General features: G+C 53.6%; 1 protein-coding gene across 3 annotated transcripts in view; it reads right to left on the bottom strand.

Moving 5' to 3' along the window:
• The window catches only part of wdr90 (WD repeat domain 90), a 102,729-nt gene extending 92,414 nt beyond the window's left edge, over positions 1 to 10,315 (bottom strand). Inside the window, exon 1 of one of the 3 annotated variants that reach the window (XM_072481776.1) lies at positions 10,253 to 10,315. The gene's annotated coding sequence lies outside the window, so the exon portion shown is untranslated. Of the gene's footprint in view, positions 1 to 8,509; positions 8,529 to 10,225 lie in introns of those variants that run through there. The other 2 variants (XM_072481775.1, XM_072481777.1) reach the window with 2 other exon arrangements.
• Between the last annotated feature and the right edge of the window lie 1,956 nt (positions 10,316 to 12,271).

Below are 12,271 nucleotides of genomic sequence, written 5' to 3'. Positions count from 1 at the left end.
TTCTCTCGCTCTCTCCCTCCATTATCTCGCTCTCTCCCTCCATTCTCTCTCTCTCCCCCTCCATTCTCTCTCTCTCTCCCTCCATTCTCTCTCTCTCTCCCTCCATTCTCTCTCTCTCTCCCTCCATTCTCTCTCTCTCTCCCTCCATTCTCTCTCTCTCTCCCTCCATTCTCTCTCTCTCTCCCTCCATTCTCTCTCTCTCTCCCTCCATTCTCTCTCTCTCTCCCTTCATTCTCTCTCTCTCCCTCCATTCTCTCTCTCTCTCCCTCCATTCTCTCTCTCTCTCCCTCCATTCTCTCTCTCTCTCCCTCCATTCTCTCTCTCTCTCCCTCCATTCTCTCTCTCTCCCCCTCCATTCTCTCTCTCTCCCCCTCCATTCTCTCTCTCCCCCTCCATTCTCTCTCCCCCTCCATTCTCTCTCCCCCCCTCCATTGCCTCTCTCCCCCTCCATTGCCTCTCTCCCCCTCCATTGCCTCTCTCCCCCTCCATTGCCTCTCTCCCCCTCCATTGCCTCTCTCCCCCTCCATTGCCTCTCTCCCCCTCCATTGCCTCTCTCCCCCTCCATTGCCTCTCTCCCCCTCCATTGCCTCTCTCCCCCTCCATTGCCTCTCTCCCCCTCCATTGCCTCTCTCCCCCTCCATTGCCTCTCTCCCCCTCCATTGCCTCTCTCCCCCTCCATTGCCTCTCTCCCCCTCCATTGCCTCTCTCCCCCTCCATTGCCTCTCACCCCCTCCATTGCCTCTCTCCCCCTCCATTGCCTCTCCCCCCTCCATTGCCTCTCTCCCCCTCCATTGCCTCTCTCCCCCTCCATTGCCTCTCTCCCCCTCCATTGCCTCTCTCCCCCTCCATTGCCTCTCTCCCCCTCCATTGCCTCTCTCCCCCTCCAGTGCCTCTCTCCCCCTCCATTGCCTCTCTCCCCCTCCATTGCCTCTCTCCCCCTCCATTGCCTCTCTCCCCCTCCACTCTCTCTCCCCCTCCACTCTCTCTCTCCCTCCACTCTCTCTCCCTCCACTTTCTCTCTCCCTCCACTCTCTCTCTCTCTCTCCCTCCACTCTCTCTCCCTCCACTCTCTCTCCCTCCACTCTCTCTCTCCCTCCACTCTCTCTCTCCCTCCACTCTCTCTCTCCCTCCACTCTCTCTCTCCCTCCACTCTCTCTCTCCCTCCACTCTCTCTCTCTCCCTCCACTCTCTCTCCCTCCACTGCCTCTCTCTCCCTCCACTGCCTCTCTCACCCTCCACTGCCTCTCTCTCCCTCCACTGCCTCTCTCCCCCTCCATTGCCTCCCTCTCCCTCCATTGCCTCTCTCTCCCTCCATTGCCTCTCTCCCTCCATTGCCTCTCTCTCTCCCTCCATTACCTCTCTCTCTCCCTCCATTACCTCTCTCTCTCCCTCCATTGCCTCTCTCTCTCCCTCCATTGCCTCTCTCTCTCCCTCCATTGCCTCTCTCTCTCTCTCCATTCTCTCTCTCTCCCTCCCTCCATTCTCTCTCCCTCCCTCCCTCCATTCTCTCTCTCCCTCTCCCACTCGGTTTCTACATTCTCCCTCTATCTCCCTCAGTCACTCTGTGTTTACATTCTTTCTCTCTCCCTCACTCGCACTGTTTACATTCTCTCACCCTCACACATCAACTCACTCTCACTCACTGCGTTTACATTCTCTCTCCCTCACTCTCCCTCCCTCACCCTCACACATGCACTCTCACTCACTGTTTACATTCTCTCTTTCCCTCACTCACACATTCATTCATTCATTTACTCACCCTCACACTCTCTCCGGGTTTTTACACACACTCTCTCCCTGACACTCACTCTCTACCACTCTGGGTGTTTACACAAACTCTCACTCTCTCTCTCTCCCTCACACTCTCTCACCCTCTCTGGGTGTTTACACATTCTCTCTCTCACACTCAACTCTCTCTGAATGTTTACACACACACTCTCTCCCTCACACTCACTCTCTCTGGGTGTTTACACTCACTCTCTCTCAAACTCACTCTCTCCGGGTGTTTATACACTCTCTCTCCCTCACACTCACTCTCTCTCTCTGGGAGTTTACACACACACACTCTCTGAAACTCACTCTCTCCGGGTGTTTATACACACTCTCTCGCTCACACTCACTCTCCCTGGGTGTTTACACACACTCTCTCTCTCTCAAATTCACTCCCTCACACTCACTCTCTGGGTGTTTACACACACTCTCTCTCAAACCCACTCTCTCTGGGTGTTTACACTCACGCTCTCTGGGTGTTTACACACTCCATCCCTCAACTCCCTCTCTGTGTGTTTCCACACTCTCTCCCTCACTCCCTCTCCCTCTGGGTGTTTACACACTTTCTCCCTCTCTGGGAGTTTACACACTCACTCTCTCGGTGTTTACACACTCCCTCCCTCACTCCCTCCCTCTCTGCGTGTCTACACACTCTCTCTCTCTCTCTCTGGGTGTTTACACACTCACTCTCTCTGGGTGTTTACACACTCTCCCTCCCTCCCTCACTCACTCTCTCCCTCCCTCACTCTCTCCCTCCCTCACTCTCTCCCTCCCTCACTCTCTCCCTCACTCCCTCCCTCCCTCACTCCCTCCCTCACTCTCTCCCTCCCTCACTCTCTCCCTCCCTCACTCTGGGTGTTTACACACTCCCTCCCACTCTCCCTCGCTGGGTGTTTACACACTCCCTCCTTCCCTCTGTCTCGGTGTTTACACACTCCGTCCCTCACTGGGTGTTTACACACTCCCTCCCTCCCTCACACTCTCCCTCCCTGGGTGTTTCCACTCTCTCCCTCACTCACTATCCCTCCCTCTCTGGGTGTTTACACACTCACTCTCTCTGGGTGTTTACACACTCACTCTCTCTGGGTGTTTACACACTCACTCTCTCTCTCTCTCTCTGGGTGTTTACACACTCCCTCCCTCCCTCTCTGGGTGTTTACACACTCCCTTCCTCCCTCTCTGGGTGTTTACACACTCCCTCCCTCCCTCCCTGGGTGTTTACACCCTCCCTCTCTGGGTGTTTACACCCTCCCTCCCTCCCTCCCTCCCTCCCTCTCTGGGTGTTTACACCCTCCCTCCCTCCCTCCCTCTCTGGGTGTTTACACCCTCCCTCTCTGGGTGTTTACACCCTCCCTCCCTCTCTGGGTGTTTACACCCTCCCTCCCTCCCTCCCTCTCTGGGTGTTTACACCCTCCCTCCCTCCCTCTCTGGGTGTTTACACCCTCCCTCCCTCCCTCTCTGGGTGTTTACACCCTCCCACCCTCCCTCCCTCTCTGGGTGTTTACACCCTCCCACCCTCCCTCCCTCTCTGGGTGTTTACACCCTCCCTCCCTCCCTCCCTCTCTGGGTGTTTACACCCTCCCTCCCTCCCTCTCTGGGTGTTTACACCCTCCCTCCCTCCCTCTCTGGGTGTTTACAACCTCCCTCCCTCCCTCTCTGGGTGTTTACACCCTCCCTCCCTCCCTCCCTCTCTGGGTGTTTACACCCTCCCTCCCTCTCTGGGTGTTTACACCCTCCCTCCCTCCCTCTCTGGGTGTTTACACACTCCCTCCCTCCCTCCCTCTCTGGGTGTTTACACACTCCCTCCCTCCCTCCCTCTCTGGGTGTTTACACACTCCCTCCCTCCCTCCCTCTCTGGGTGTTTACACCCTCCCTCTCTGGGTGTTTACACCCTCCCTCCCTCTCTCTCTGGGTGTTTACACCCTCCCTCCCTCTCTGGGTGTTTACACACTCCCTCCCTCCCTCTCTGGGTGTTTACACCCTCCCTCCCTCTCTCTCTGGGTGTTTACACCCTCCCTCCCTCTCTGGGTGTTTACACACTCCCTCCCTCCCTCCCTCTCTCTCTGGGTGTTTACACACTCCCTCCCTCCATCCCTCCCTCTCTGGGTGTTTACACCCCCCCTCCCTCCCTCTCTGGGTGTTTACACACTCCCTCACTCTCTCTCCGGGTGTTTACACACTCCCTCACTCTCACACTCTCTCTCTCTCTCTCTCCGGGTGTTTACACACTCCCTCACTCTCTCTCTCCGGGTGTTAACACACTCTCTCTCTCTCCGGGTGTTTACACACTCCCTCACTCTCTCTCTCTCTCTCTCTCTCTGGGTGTTAACTCACTCTCTCTCATCTAGCGGGGAGGGGAGGAGGGAGGGAGAAGGGGGGGGGGACAACTGGGTTGCTGCTGCGGAAATCCAAAAGGAAATGGCTAAAGAGTGGGTGGGCGGGGATGGTGTGCGACGCTGGGGGAGCGAGCGGGAGCGCGGAGGCGGGATATGGGACTGGCCTAGAGAAGGTAATGGCTAGTCGACACGGGAGGGGGGCAGGTAGCCCCCTAGTGAGGCTGATCACGTGGAACGTGAGAGGATTGAACGGACCGATAAAAAGGGCCCGAGTGCTCGCGCATTTGAAAGGACTAAGGGCAGACGTGGTTATGCTCCAAGAGACGCACCTAAAGGTGGCGGACCAAGTTAGGCTAAGGAAAGGATGGGTGGGACAGGTGTTCCACTCAGGACTGGACGCAAAGAATAGAGGGGTGGCCATTTTGGTGGGGAAACAGGTCGCATTTGAAGCAAAGAACAGCGTAGCAGATAGCGGAGGTAGATATGTAATGGTGAGTGGCAGGCTGGAGGGAATGGAGGTCGTGTTGGTTAACCTGTATGCCCCAAACTGGGACGATGCGGGATTTATGAGACGGATGCTGGGGCGTATACCGGACCTGGAGGTAGGAAACTTGATTTTAGGAGGGGACTTTAATACGGTGCTGGGCCCGGGGCTAGATAGATCCAGCTCAAGGACCGGAAGAAGGCCGGCAGCGGCCAAGGTACTTAAGGGGTTTATGGACCAAATGGGGGGAGTGGATCCATGGCGATTTCTTAGTTCTTAGACCTAGGGCTAGGGAGTATTCCTTCTTCTCCCATGTCCATAAAGTGTACTCCCGGATAGATTTTTTTGTTTTGGGAAGGTCGTTGATCTCTAGGGTGGAAGAAGCTGAGTACTCAGCCATAGCGGTTTCGGATCATGCCCCACATTGGGTGGACCTGGAATTAGGAGAGGAAAGGGAGCAGAGAACACTCTGGCGATTAGATGTGGGACTGATGGCGGATGAGAGAGTGTGTGCAAGAGTGCGGGGGTGTATTGAGAGATACCTGGAGGTCAATGACGACGGCGAGGTCCCGGTGGGAGTGGTATGGGAAGCACTAAAAGCGGTGGTCAGAGGAGAGCTGATCTCCATTGGGGCCCACAAAAGGAAAACAGAGGCCAAGGAAAGGGAAAGATTACTGGGGGAGATTTTAAGGGTGGATAGGGAATTTGCAGAGACCCCGGAGGAGGAATTGTACAGGGAGAGGAGACGACTCCAGACGGAATTTGACCTTCTGACCACCAGAAAGGCGGAGGTACTGTGGAGGAAGGCACAGGGGAGGAGGTATGAATATGGGGAAAAGGCGAGTCGCCTGTTGGCTCATCAATTGCGAAAGAGGGCAGCAGCGAGGGAAATAGGAGGAATTAGAGACGAAAGGGGAGACACGGTGCGAAGGGCAGGAAAGATAAATGAGGTGTTCAAGACCTTCTATGAGGAACTGTATAGGTCTCAACCCCCAGAGGGAGAGGAGGGGATGCGGCAGTTCCTGGACCAATTGAGGTTCCCGAAAGTGGAGGAGCGGGGGGTGGTAGGCCTGGGGGCACCGATTGGGGTGGACGAGGTTATTAAGGGACTGGGAAGCATGCAAGCAGGGAAGGCCCCAGGACCAGACGGGTTCCCGGTGGAGTATTACAGAAAATATGTGGACTTGTTGGCCCCGTTGATGGTGAGGACGTTCAATGAGGCCAGGAAAGGGGGGACTCTACCCCCGACGATGTCGGAGGCGACGATATCGTTAATTTTGAAGAGGGATAAAGATCCGTTGCAGTGCGGGTCCTATAGACCCATTTCATTGTTGAACGTGGACGCCAAATTGTTGGCAAAGGTACTGGCATCGAGGATAGAGGACTGTGTCCCGGGGGTGGTGCACGAAGACCAGACAGGGTTCGTAAAAGGGAGACAACTGAATGTTAACGTGCGACGACTATTAGGGGTGATAATGATGCCCCCAGTGGAGGGGGAGGCAGAGATAGTGGCGGCAATGGACGCAGAGAAGGCATTTGATAGGGTGGAGTGGGAGTATTTATGGGAAGTGTTAAGGAGGTTTGGGTTTGGGAACGGGTTTATTAGCTGGGTTAGACTTCTTTATGGGGCTCCAACGGCAAGCGTAGTTACAGGTCGACATAGATCGGAGTATTTCCGACTATATAGGGGAACAAGACAGGGATGCCCGCTGTCTCCATTGTTGTTCGCGTTGGCAATTGAACCTCTGGCCATGGCGTTGAGAGACTCCAGGAAATGGAGAGGGGTGATTAGAGGGGGAGAAGAACACCGAGTCTCGTTATATGCGGATGACCTATTGTTATACGTGTCGGACCCAGCGGGGGGAATGATAGAGGTTATGCGAATTTTGAGGGGGTTCGGGGATTTCTCGGGGTATAGGCTAAACATGGGGAAGAGTGAATTATTTGTGATACATCCAGGGGACCAGAGTAGAGAGATAGAAGGCTTGCCTCTAAGGAAAGTGGAAAGAAACTTCCGATACCTGGGGATTCAGATCGCTAGGAGCTGGGGAACCTTGCACAGACTTAATCTGACACGGTTGGTAGAACAAATGGAGGAGGACTTCAAGAGGTGGGACATGCAGCCTCTATCGCTGGCGGGCAGGGTGCAAGCAATTAAGATGATGGTCCTCCCGAGGTTCTTATTTGTATTTCAATGTCTCCCTATCCTAATCACTAAGACCTTTTTTAATAAAATAGACAGGAGCATCACGAGCTTCGTGTGGGCAGGGAAAGTTCCGAGAGTAAGGAGGGGGTTCCTTCAGCGTAGTAGGGACAGAGGAGGATTGGCACTACCGAACTTGGGCGATTACTATTGGGCCGCCAATGTGGCAATGATACGTAAATGGATGATGGAGGGTGAGGGAGCGGCGTGGGAAAGACTGGAGAGAAAGTCCTGTAAAGGGACGAGTTTAGAGGCGCTGGTGACGGCGCCGCTACCGATCTCACCTAAAAAGTTTACCACGAACCCGGTGGTGGCGGCAACATTAAATATCTGGGGACAGTGGAGGCGACAGAGAGGGGTGCGGGGAGCCCTGGTGGGGTCCCCAATCAGGAACAACCATAGGTTCGCCCCAGGAAGAATGGATGGAGGATTTCAGAACTGGTTCCAGTTGGGAATTAGGAGGGTGGGAGATTTATTTATAGATGGGACTTTTGCGAGCTTGGGAGCATTGGAGGAAAAGTATAAGTTGCCCCGGGGAAATTTCTTGAGATATATGCAGGTGAGGGCATTTACTAGACAACAGGTGAGGGAATTTCCATTGCTCCCGACACAGGGGATACAGGACAGGGTGCTTTCAGGGGTGTGGGTCGGAGAGGGCAAGGTGTCAGAGATTTACCGAGAGATGAGGGAAGAGGGGGAGGAGTCGGTGGGCGAACTAAAAGGAAAGTGGGAAGAAGAACTAGGGGAGGAGATAGAGGAGGGTATGTGGGCTGATGCCCTAAGCAGGGTAAATTCCTCTTCCTCATGCGCCAGGCTTAGCCTGATTCAATTTAAGGTGCTACATAGAGCACACATAACGGGAGCAAGATTGAGCAGGTTCTTTGGAGTGGAGGACAAATGTGGGAGGTGTGGCGGGAGCCCGGCAAACCACGCACATATGTTTTGGGCATGCCCGGCACTGGAAGGGTATTGGAAGGGAGTGACGGGAGTGATTTCGCGGGTGGTGAAGGCCCGGGTCAAACCAGGCTGGGGGTTAGCTCTATTTGGAGTTGCGGAAGAGCCGGGAGTGCAGGAGGCGAAAGAGGCCGACGTTGTGGCCTTTGCGTCCCTAGTAGCCCGGCGCAGGATCCTACTCATGTGGAAGGAGGCGAAACCCCCGGACTGGAGGCCTGGGTAAATGATATGGCGGGGTTCATTAAACTGGAGCAGATAAAGTTTGCCCTGAGAGGATCGGCTCAAGGGTTCACCAGGCGGTGGCAGCCATTTCTCGACTACCTAGGGGAACGTTAGAGGGAAGACAGATTGACCAGCAGCAGCAACCCAGGGGAGGGGGGGGGGGGGGGGGGGGAGGGGGGGTTTAGTTTAGGTCAAAGATAAAGGGGTTTTGTTACTTGTGTATTGTTTAAAATTTCTGTATTGTTATTGTTGCGTTTGCTTTGTAAGAGGGGAAAAATTGTTGTTTGGGAAAAAATTTTCAATAAAACATTTATAAAATAAAAAAAACTCACTCTATCTCTCTCTCCGGGTGTTTACACACTCCCTCACTCTCTCTCTCTCTCTCACTCTCTCCGGGTGTTAACTTACTCTCTCTCTCTCTCTCTCTCCGGGTGTTTACACACTCCCTCACTCTCTCTCTCCGGGTGTTAACTCACTCTCTCTCTCTCTCTCTCTCCGGGTGTTTACACACTCCCTCACTCTCTCCGGGTGTTAACTCACTCTCTCTCTCTCTCCGGGTGTTTACACACTCCCTCACTCTCTCCGGGTGTTAACTCACTCTCTCTCTCTCTCCGGGTGTTTACACACTCCCTCACTCTCTCACTCTCTCCGGGTGTTAACTCACTCTCTCTCTCTCTCTCTCCGGGTGTTTACACACTCCCTCACTCTCTCTCTCTCTCTCTCCGGGTGTTAACTCACTCTCTCTCTCCGGGTGTTTACACACTCCCTCACTTCTCTCCGGGTGGTAACTCACTCTCTCTCTCTCTCTTGGGGTGTTTACACACTCCCTCACTCTCTCACTCTCTCCGGGTGTTAACTCACTCTCTCTCTCTCTCTCTCCGGGTGTTAACTCACTCTCTCTCTCTCTCTCTCCGGGTGTTAACTCACTCTCTCTCTCTCTCTCCGGGTGTTTACACACTCCCTCACTCTCTCTCTCTCTCCGGGTGTTTACACACTCCCTCACTCTCTCTCTCTCTCCGGGTGTTTACACACTCCCTCACTCTCACTCTCTCTCTCTCTCTCCGGGTGTTAACTCACTCTCTCTCTCTCTCTCCGGGTGTTTACACACTCTCTCACTCTCTCCGGGTGTTAACTCACTCTCTCTCTCTCTCTCCGGGTGTTTACACTCTCTCTCTCTCTCTCCGGGTGTTAACTCACTCTCTCTCTCTCTCTCCGGGTGTTTACACACTCTCTCACTCTCTCCGGGTGTTAACTCACTCTCTCTCTCTCTCTCCGGGTGTTTACACACTCTCTCACTCTCTCCGGGTGTTAACTCACTCTCTCTCTCTCTCCGGGTGTTAACTCACTCTCTCTCTCTCTCTCTCTCTCCGGGTGTTTACACACTCTCTCACTCTCTCCGGGTGTTAACTCACTCTCTCTCTCTCTCCGGGTGTTTACACACTCCCTCACTCTCTCTCTCTCTCCGGGTGTTAACTCACTCTCTCTCTCTCTCTCTCTCTCCGGGTGTTTACACACTCTCTCACTCTCTCCGGGTGTTAACTCACTCTCTCTCTCTCTCCGGGTGTTTACACACTCCCTCACTCTCTCTCTCTCTCCGGGTGTTAACTCACTCTCTCTCTCTCTCTCTCTCTCCGGGTGTTTACACACTCTCTCACTCTCTCCGGGTGTTAACTCACTCTCTCTCTCTCTCCGGGTGTTTACACACTCCCTCACTCTCTCTCTCTCTCCGGGTGTTAACTCACTCTCTCTCTCTCTCTCTCTCTCCGGGTGTTTACACACTCCCTCACTCTCTCTCTCTCTCCGGGTGTTAACTCACTCTCTCTCTCTCTCTCTCTCTCCGGGTGTTTACACACTCCCTCACTCTCACTCTCTCTCTCACTCTCTCCGGGTGTTAACTCACTCTCTCTCTCTCTCCGGGTGTTTACACACTCCCTCACTCTCTCTCTCTCTCTCTCCGGGTGTTAACTCACTCTCTCTCCGGGTGTTTACACACTCCCTCACTCTCACTCTCTCTCCGGGTGTTTACACACTCCCTCACTCTCACTCTCTCTCTCCGGGTGTTTACACACTCCCTCACTCTCACTCTCTCTCTCTCTCTCTCCGGGTGTTAACTCACTCTCTCTCTCTCTCCGGGTGTTTACACACTCCCTCACTCTCACTCTCTCTCTCTCTCTCTCACGGTGTTAACTCACTCTCTCTCTCTCCGGGTGTTTACACACTCCCTCACTCTCTCTCTCCGGGTGTTTACACACTCCCTCTCTCTCTCTCTCCGGGTTTACACACTCCCTCTCTCTCTCCGGGAGCCGGCCTTTGCCGCGCGGCCGCGCGCGAACCAACGGGTCGAGGGGGCCGGTGACGTCACGTTGAAACCCCGCCCCCGGTGTGGCCGCGCTGTGCGCATGCGCGACCTGGCCCCTGGAGCACAGGGAACCTCCTGCTGAACAGAGAAACTAAAGAGCAGTGTGGAAATGTTAGTGAGGAAAGGCTGAATGCACATTGTGACCTGGGCAGGTTGAGCCAGTATTCATTGGAGTTTAGAAGAATGAGGAGGGGGTTTGACAGGGTTGATGCACCAGTGAAAAGAGATTCACTAACTGAACAGTGAAAAAACATCAAACCCAATATCTCCCTGGTCTATCAACTATATATTTCTTGCTGTCACATGTTAAACAGTAACATGTATGCCGCCTGTCTATTACCAGGGATATGTCATTATGTTGTCTGTACCGGGATGTCCGGTGGCATTATGTAGGGGAAGACGTGCACGAGATCGCCCCCGCTAGAGCACTGTTCCTTTTGTCCTTTTCGCTTACTTTCAGGAGGCTTATCATTTAAAAAAACTCTTGTTAATGGTATCAGGTACCTACATAGGTGAAATGCCCAGAAAACCAAAGGGGAAAAAGCTTGAAAGCAGACGTTTGTCGACTGAATCAGAGGCTTCTCGGGGCTCGCGGATGGAGAAAATGGCGGAGGCGGTCTCTGTGACTGTCCACTCCACTAACGGCCAAGATGCTGACTAGCACCTTGGTGGCAGAATTTGACAAACACTGGTGGGTTGTGTCGAGGGACCGCCACAGCTCGATGGAAGAGATCTTGGCTCCCATTGATTTGGTGTTAGAGAGGGGACCAATGAAACGGTGAAAGCACATAGTGACTCTTTTGAGGCACAGCGACCAGATTGCTCTTCTGATGGCCGATGCGAATAAAGCCCTGATGGCCAAAGTGATTGATTTGGAGATTCGTTCCAGGAGGAAAAATAACCCAATTGTGGGGTTACCAGAGGGGATGGAAGGCCCAACTCCCACAGAGTATTTTGTGAAGATGTTTGGGAAGATGGTGGGGGAGGCCACGTCCTGTCCCAAACCCACCGGACACTCCCGACAACAGCCCCATCCCAACAAACCACGAGCAGTAATCGTAAAGTTTCACAGCTTCCAAGAAAAAGAGTGGGTCCTGAAATGGGCGAAGGAGCATCACAAATGGGAAGGACATGATGTCAGATTTTTGTCAGGCTGTGGGAGCAGAGCTGGTGACGAAGTGGGGAGCGTTCAACAAGGTCAGAGCCGCTCTGTATGAAAGTGGACCCCGGTTTGGAGTGATATACCGGCGTGGTTAAGATTGATTCTTGAGAGAAAATACTTTTTTTGATGTGCCGGAAGAGGCGGATTCCTTTGCAAAGAAGCGTGGGCTGGACACGGGTAGATTGAGGTTTTTGGATATTGGGGATGGGCATGTTGATATGTGGAATTGTTGGGGAAGCAGGTCAGACAGCATTTTAAACTTAGTGCCATGTCTTTGCTGGCCCTATCTGCAATGACCTAAGGAAGGAGCTACTCTCCAAAAGCTAGTGATTCCAAATAAACTTTCTGGACTTTAACCCGGTGTTGTTAGACTTTACTGTGCCCATCCCAGTCCAACGCTGGCATCTCCTCATCATTCCTATCTGCAGTAATCACCTCTTTTTGCCAGTGGGTCTAACTCAACTTTTAGGTCATGGGTGGGGAAGGATTTGAAGAGGTTTGGGGACTTGTTCGTGGAGGGAAGGTTTGCCAGCGTAAGGAGCAGTCAGAGAAATTTAAACTCCCTGGTTTCAACCTGATTGTCACACTTAAAATATGTGTGGAGTTTGCACGTTCCTCCCTGCGTCTGCTCCGGTTTCCTCCCAGTCACAGATGTGCAGGTTAGGTACATTGCCCATGCTAAGTTGGCCCTTACGTCCAGGGATGTGCAGGTTGGGTTACGGGGTTATAGTGATGAGGTGGGGTGGACAGGGGAGTGGACCTGGGTAGAGTGCTATGTCGG

This window comes from Scyliorhinus torazame, chromosome 17 (assembly GCF_047496885.1).
Source record: "Scyliorhinus torazame isolate Kashiwa2021f chromosome 17, sScyTor2.1, whole genome shotgun sequence".
Lineage (NCBI taxonomy): Eukaryota > Metazoa > Chordata > Chondrichthyes > Carcharhiniformes > Scyliorhinidae > Scyliorhinus > Scyliorhinus torazame.
This window is presented reverse-complemented; position numbering and strand designations above follow the sequence as displayed.